The following is a 7,916-nucleotide window of genomic DNA, read 5'->3' as shown; positions in this document are numbered from 1 at the left end:
GAATCTAACCATCCACTTTCTCTTACGCAAAGTGGACAAAATTAATACCACAATATTTTATTTTACTGGATTAAATTTTATGCTTCATACACGCAGACCTTATCAAAGCTGTAGGTTACGCCAAGAAGATAACTTATTTGGATCTGGTATGACTTCTACGGTGTGGTAATACACGGATTTATCTGCATAGGTTCTAAAGTTTTTCTGTGACTGGCAAATCTATAAGTAATTCAACATGTACGATTGAGGTAGCCATACTGTAACTATTCTAAGATCAATGTAGCAAGGGTGATCTATAACATACAAATAGTATCACACTTCAGACCTTCGGCACCTTTGAAAATTTTTGGTTCAAACTGACAAATATCAATGATTCACTGAAAAGATGAACCATGTGCAATGTATTCTTCTGCAATCCATGCATCATGAGTTACTGAAAGGAAGAATATTTTTCAAATGATCTGCACTCCCTTGGTTTAAACTTATACAAAATGTTTAACATCCAAAAGGGTCACTGAAAATATGGTTAAAAACATTGTTACAAATTCTGTTCAGATTCTATTCAGAACAATAATCAAATAACAGTTGCTAATCCGCATCAAGTGGATTAGCATAACAGTAGTGTAAAATTATTAATTGCATTTATCTCAAGAAAACTCATAACCTGTGCCTGTCTCACAGTAATGCATTCCTTACATCAAGCAATTACACAAATACATTTTTACCACCCTACATGCAATAAATCAGAGATGCAAATGCTTACAGTATTCTCAGTTTACACACCTCCAAATTTAGTTCAGGATCCTCCTTGATAAAATCATTTGCATGAGAGATTCCCAAGTTATCTTCAAGACACTGAAAGAAAGAAAAAACTTTCAGTTAAAAATGCTTATACCCTTCTGTACTTATGACATGGCTCAATACTTTTTTTTTTATAAATATGATACAAGTTTTCAGAGATTTGTATCATGTATACACAAAAAAATTTAAAAAAATATATTTTAATGAGCAGCTATTCTGCCAACATGCATCGCCATAATTTCACACTGTGCCATACTGCACTAATTTTACACATAATCAGTCATTACATAGCGTACTTCACGGTGCTTACTGAGCTCTATCCTTCATTTGATAACCTGACAGTTTGCCCGTAGCAAGAAGAAGAGAGAGTGTGCTTACTCCCTGTGCATTAACATAGTAGGATTGGAAAGGCAGCGAGCCCGAGAACTACAATGAAATGAATACTCCTAGCTCCATACAGGCATTGATATAAGTCAATGGAAACAGCTGAAAATATGTGCCCCAATCAGGACTTGAACCTAGGATATCCTGCATACATGGCAGATGCTCTATCCATCTGTGCCACCAAGGACACAGATGATAGTGTGACTGCAGGGACTTATCTCTGGCATGCCTACCACGAGACCCACATTCCCAACCTATTGTCCCACACTATATTCATAGTGCCCCTACCCACTATACTCATTACTCGGCTTTTTGCCAATTCCCGTAAGAATTCGGGCACTGTTTATGCATCCACATAGAAGATGGTTGAATAGCCAGTTAGCCCTTTCGGACATGTCTGAAAGAACAGGTACCATCTTCATATGCCCAAGAACTACGAGTAGCACTGTCACTTGAGACTCAAGCTGACGTGTAACCAGGTGGCATTTGTTGCTTCTGCCTCAACTTATTTTGAGAGTTTGTTTACGGGCTTGTCAGTGAATGGTTAAGAGTTGAAGGCTGTGATTATAAAGAGGTGTTGAGAGTTATAGTTACTGGTATTTATAGAAGAAAACGAACAAAACATGTCCACATTTTTCGATCCAGTGAACCGATGTCGCTGAAGAGAAACTAAAGGTAAATATTTTGTAGTTCTCCAAAAATTTTCAAAATGGTTGACAGCAATTCCTCGGAAAGACAATCTGACTCACCAGAGTTGTTTTGTGTGCGATTCACATTATAGTGAGGAACAACATATGTTTATCGTCAGTAAATAAGTTGAAATTTTAAGACAGGGGTGGTCTTTTAAAACCAGAGGGGCTCAGTGGTTCCTCGCGTATTTCCCAGTTTACTGAAATATCTGTCGAAAATATTACACAAAAGAAAATCTTCCGTCAAGCACTCGCTAAAGGGAAGCTGTGGAAGGAAGACAGTAAACAAGCTGCAGTTTCAATGTCTGCCAGCGCTTCTTCTGCTAAAGGAAAATGTAGGGTGCAGATCAGTACTGAACGGAGTAGTAATCACATAAAAACAATGTTGATGTGCCAGGAACTGGAAATTGTCAGATTACGTGATAAATTAAGGAAAGCAAATGCCAAAATCAATCTCTTCCAGAAGCAAGTCTAAGATGAAAACCATAAGATGGCTCAGTCGAATGTTCTACACCATTGTACACTCAGTAAAAACAGAAAATCATATTTTCCACTATGTTGAAGAAATGCCAATTTAAAAACAGCAAGAAAATGCACTATGTGATGTGACAATGAATTTACTCTGGATAGCATGCCCTTGAAAATGATAAGCTCAAAGGATATAGACATGGTGTGAGGCACGCATTGTTTTAACAAACTTCTGATACATCTCCAAAAGTAAATAATCTCAAATGCTCATGTGGAATTAACCAAGAGGCTGTAGAACAATTAAGAATTGTTTTCGGAAACGACAAAATGAAAACAAAGAGATGCTGATTTTTGATGAAGTAAAGCACAAGAAAAGGGAGAGGGAGGGAGAGGTGTGAGGGGGGGGAAGTGGGTGGGGCGGAAGCGAGTGGGTGTGGGGTGGGGGGGGGGGGAAGCGAGTGGGGCTGGGGGGGGGAAGCGAGTGGGGCTGGGGGGGGGGAAGCGAGTGGGGCTGGGGGGGGGGAAGCGAGTGTGGGTGGGGTGGGGGGGGAAGCGAGTGTGGGTGGGGTGGGGGGGGAAGCGAGTGTGGGTGGGGTGGGGGGGAAGCGAGTGTGGGTGGGGTGGGGGGGAAGCGAGTGTGGGCGGGGGGAAGCGAGTGTGGGCGGGGGGAAGCGAGTGTGGGCGGGGGGAAGCGAGTGTGGGCGGGGGGAAGCGAGTGTGGGCGGGGGGAAGCGAGTGTGGGCGGGGGGAAGCGAGTGTGGGCGGGGGGAAGCGAGTGTGGGCGGGGGGAAGCGAGTGTGGGCGGGGGGAAGCGAGTGTGGGCGGGGGGAAGCGAGTGTGGGCGGGGGGAAGCGAGTGTGGGCGGGGGGAAGCGAGTGTGGGCGGGGGGAAGCGAGTGTGGGCGGGGGGAAGCGAGTGTGGGCGGGGGGAAGCGAGTGTGGGCGGGGGGGAAGCGAGTGTGGGCGGGGGGAAGCGAGTGTGGGTGGGGGGAAGCGAGTGTGGGTGGGGGGAAGCGAGTGTGGGTGGGGGGAAGCGAGTGTGGGTGGGGGGAAGCGAGTGTGGGTGGGGGGAAGCGAGTGTGGGTGGGGGGAAGCGAGTGTGGGTGGGGGGAAGCGAGTGTGGGTGGGGGGAAGCGAGTGTGGGTGGGGGGAAGCGAGTGTGGGTGGGGGGAAGCGAGTGTGGGTGGGGGGAAGCGAGTGTGGGTGGGGGGAAGCGAGTGTGGGTGGGGGGAAGCGAGTGTGGGTGGGGGGAAGCGGTGTGGGTGGGGGGAAGCGAGTGTGGGTGGGGGGAAGCGAGTGTGGGTGGGGGGAAGCGAGTGTGGGTGGGGGGAAGCGAGTGTGGGTGGGGGGAAGCGAGTGTGGGTGGGGGGAAGCGAGTGTGGGTGGGGGGAAGCGAGTGTGGGTGGGGGGAAGCGAGTGTGGGTGGGGGGAAGCGAGTGTGGGTGGGGGGAAGCGAGTGTGGGTGGGGGGAAGCGAGTGTGGGTGGGGGGAAGCGAGTGTGGGTGGGGGGAAGCGAGTGTGGGTGGGGGGAAGCGAGTGTGGGTGGGGGGAAGCGAGTGTGGGTGGGGGGAAGCGAGTGTGGGTGGGGGGAAGCGAGTGTGGGTGGGGGGAAGCGAGTGTGGGTGGGGGGAAGCGAGTGTGGGTGGGGGGAAGCGAGTGTGGGTGGGGGGAAGCGAGTGTGGGTGGGGGGAAGCGAGTGTGGGTGGGGGGAAGCGAGTGTGGGTGGGGGGAAGCGAGTGTGGGTGGGGGGAAGCGAGTGTGGGTGGGGGGAAGCGAGTGTGGGTGGGGGGAAGCGAGTGTGGGTGGGGGGAAGCGAGTGTGGGTGGGGGGAAGCGAGTGTGGGTGGGGGGAAGCGAGTGTGGGTGGGGGGAAGCGAGTGTGGGTGGGGGGAAGCGAGTGTGGGTGGGGGGAAGCGAGTGTGGGTGGGGGGAAGCGAGTGTGGGTGGGGGGAAGCGAGTGTGGGTGGGGGGAAGCGAGTGTGGGTGGGGGGAAGCGAGTGTGGGTGGGGGGAAGCGAGTGTGGGTGGGGGGAAGCGAGTGTGGGTGGGGGGAAGCGAGTGTGGGTGGGGGGAAGCGAGTGTGGGTGGGGGGAAGCGAGTGTGGGTGGGGGGAAGCGAGTGTGGGTGGGGGGAAGCGAGTGTGGGTGGGGGGAAGCGAGTGTGGGTGGGGGGAAGCGAGTGTGGGTGGGGGGAAGCGAGTGTGGGTGGGGGGAAGCGAGTGTGGGTGGGGGGAAGCGAGTGTGGGTGGGGGGAAGCGAGTGTGGGTGGGGGGAAGCGAGTGTGGGTGGGGGGAAGCGAGTGTGGGTGGGGGGAAGCGAGTGTGGGTGGGGGGAAGCGAGTGTGGGTGGGGGGAAGCGAGTGTGGGTGGGGGGAAGCGAGTGTGGGTGGGGGGAAGCGAGTGGGTGGGGGGAAGCGAGTGGGTGGGGGGAAGGGAGTGGGTGGGGGGAAGGGAGTGGGTGGGGGGAAGGGAGTGGGTGGGGGAAGGGAGTGGGTGGGGGAAGGGAGTGGGTGGGGGAAGGGAGTGGGTGTGGGAAGGGGAGTAGGAGGGGGAAGGGGGTGGGGGGAGGGGAGTAAGTGGGGGAAGGGGAGTGGCTGGGGGGAGGGGAGTAAGTGGGGGAAGGGGAGTGGCTGGGGGGAGGGGAGTAAGTGGGGGAAGGGGAGTGGCTGGGGGAGGGGGAGCAGGTCTGGGGGAGTGGGGATGGAGGGGGAGGGGAAGTGTGAAGGTGTTTCATCTCTTTTCCACATGTGTTAACACTCCATTAATAATGGTAATAAAAGTAACATATGCACAAAAAACTATAACAAAGTACTTACTTAATAAACTGAATGTAACTCCACTGTACAAACATGAGCTCAGTGAAGATATTTTGTCTACTCACACAAGAGAACTAGATAAAAAATGCTGGGGAGGTATAGTCTGTGTAAATTGAAAAGCAAGCAGCACTCATGCTGATGAAATTTCCACTTCCCACAAAAAGGTACAACTTCCATACAGGACGACAGAATCAATTTCACCTCTGATAGCATAGAACAGTCTAGAAAGATTTTCAGAGACTCTGTCTGTGTGTGTTTCTTCTGTTAATGTCATTAGTAACTGATATCAGCTTTTCATTAAGTCTTGACGCATTCTGTGGAAAATAAATGGCCTCCAGGCATGTCTGCAGACTGCGGTACTGCGCTCTTCATAGGCACATTATGGACAGCTGTAATAACTTTTGGTGGCTTTGGTGGCTTCTTGTGACGTAGTGGTGTAGATGGAATGGGGAATCACCACCTTTATCTTCAGTCTGCAGACCTGTGAAGGAAGGAAGAGCATGAACATAATCTGGCTATCGATCTGTCCGTTGCTTCTACTCCCAATACCTCGCCATCATCCTGTTGCGCTCCCAGAACACGATTTATCCTGTAATATGGCTGTACTACACATACATGTGGTACACAAATTTGTTTTTAAACCCTCCATTTAAAGATAATTAATTTCGTATAGTTAAAGCAATATTGTTAATAATCTTTTTTTTCTATTCCCTGAAATGCGGAAGCTATTAGTCATAGATGCAAAAAGAACATTTTTAGCAAATATTATGCAGTTTGATTCTGTATGGGGAAACATTTTCAGTCGAAACTCAATTTTTCAGTTACTCAAAATAAATCATAAGATGTGACCTTTAAACATCACTGCCCCATCCCAAGACACACACCCTACCATTCAGGATTTTTAGCATATTGATCAGGACACTCCATCTTGGCACTGTGCAAAAATTTGTGGCTACACGATTTTTCCCCTTAGTGGAACTTCTTTGGGCTTCACAGACAGGGCTATGAAAAGAGAGTGTTCAGTAGCCATTAGACAAATTAACACAGCATTCCTTAGTGTATCACCATAATTTACAGAATTCCGTACTGTTTTCACAATTTCTCGCTCTGTCACGACACCTGTTCGGTTCATGTATTGTATCCTCTATACTTTTTAAATAGTTTTCTGTAAAATATTGTCATTACTGACAATCTAAAGCTTACAGCCCTGGATATGAGAGAGTCCATGATTTGATGGTATTTGTTGTAACATTATCACTAGTTTTATAGCGTTACACTCACATAATATTTATATTGCCTTCTTTCACTTTTTCTTTTCAAACTTTTATATGGGGCTGATCTGCAATTCCTATGAGAACTGACCATCTTTATTACAGAAAATAGTGATGCAGGTGGTGGTTTCCATTCATTATACCAATCATGATAGTGCATTCATGAGGTGCAAACAATTATGAAGAAAGTATTTGATTGATCTGCAATCACTGCCCAGTGACTGAAGTTTCTCACTTCCAGGAGATTACTTGAGATTTTTGTCAGAACTGAAAAAATATTCCAATATTAAATATGTCTTATGACATTCCTAACACATCCCATTGATCTTCCTCTCATTAATGCGTTGTTAAAGATTGTTTTCAAATAACCAAGTGTTTCTCCCTCTCTCACATTAATTAAAGGTCTCACTGTGTTAAAAATAATGCACCATTTGTTATAAAATAACTTTTGTTGGTGGTGTTTTCATCCAAATGCAAGGAAAAATTAAATCAATTAAGAAATCATTTTGTTCAGAATATGAAAGCCACACAACATTCCTGTGCGTATAAAACAAACTGGAATTTTCTGATCTCATAAGATATCAAATACAGATTTAATTAATTATTTTATAAAAGCCAGGAATTCAAATTTGTTGCTTGCAAGTCATTTGTAATGCTGTTTATATTTTGTCACCCTATACCAGAAATAGCTGCATGAATGGTCAGTCACATCTGCATAAGAATTCAAAGTTGTGCAGAGATTGTCAACTTGCTGTAAATGTTCAGAAAAATATTTGTGTGTGTGTGTGTGGGGGGGGGGGGGGTGAATTCCTAAGTGACCAAACTGCTGAGGTCATCGGTCTGTTCAGAAATTAAAACAGCACTTATATAGTACACTTTGATTCGCTGGTAAAATACTGGGTAAATGCAACCAGTACACAAAGAAGACTGCTTATAAAACATTTATACAATCCATACTACAAGCCTGCCCAGGTCTGTGGCACCTGCACCACATATGATTATCACAGAATACTCAACATATACAAAGATGAGCAGCACAATGTTCACAAGTTTGTTTGACCCATGTGACAGTGTCATGCAACTGCTAAGAAATGAGACACACAGATGCTTGAAGATAGATGCCAACTATCCTATAAAAGCCTATTTACAGAGATTTAAGAACCAGCAGTAAGTGATGCATCTAAAAATATACTACATCCTATTACGTATCACTTCCCCAGGGAGTGTAAGGACAAGGCTTTACTAAATACAGCACGCACAGAGTCATTTTGACAGCAATTATCCTGCACTCAATACGTGAATGGAATTGAAGCCCTACTTACTGGTGTAGTAGGATGTATTGTCTGCCATATAACTCTCAGCAGATTCTGGAGAATGGATTTTTATGAGGACATTGATGTAGATGCCCTTCACTCTTTTTCCATTTTCCCTTCCATTCAACTGAATTAATACATCACCAGCTGTATTAGAATCTACACATCGACTATACTGA

At 47.0% G+C, this 7,916-nt stretch overlaps 1 long non-coding RNA gene across 1 annotated transcript in view; it reads right to left on the bottom strand.

The window, feature by feature from the left end:
- Positions 1 to 780: 780 nt before the first annotated feature.
- LOC124554043 overlaps positions 781 to 7,916 on the bottom strand; it is a 76,563-nt gene continuing 69,427 nt past the window's right edge. Inside the window, exon 4 of the long non-coding RNA XR_006968215.1 lies at positions 781 to 855. This is a non-coding gene — a long non-coding RNA (uncharacterized LOC124554043). The remainder of the gene's footprint in view (positions 856 to 7,916) is intronic.

The sequence above is a fragment of the Schistocerca americana genome, chromosome 11 (assembly GCF_021461395.2).
Source record: "Schistocerca americana isolate TAMUIC-IGC-003095 chromosome 11, iqSchAmer2.1, whole genome shotgun sequence".
NCBI lineage: Eukaryota > Metazoa > Arthropoda > Insecta > Orthoptera > Acrididae > Schistocerca > Schistocerca americana.
This window is presented reverse-complemented; position numbering and strand designations above follow the sequence as displayed.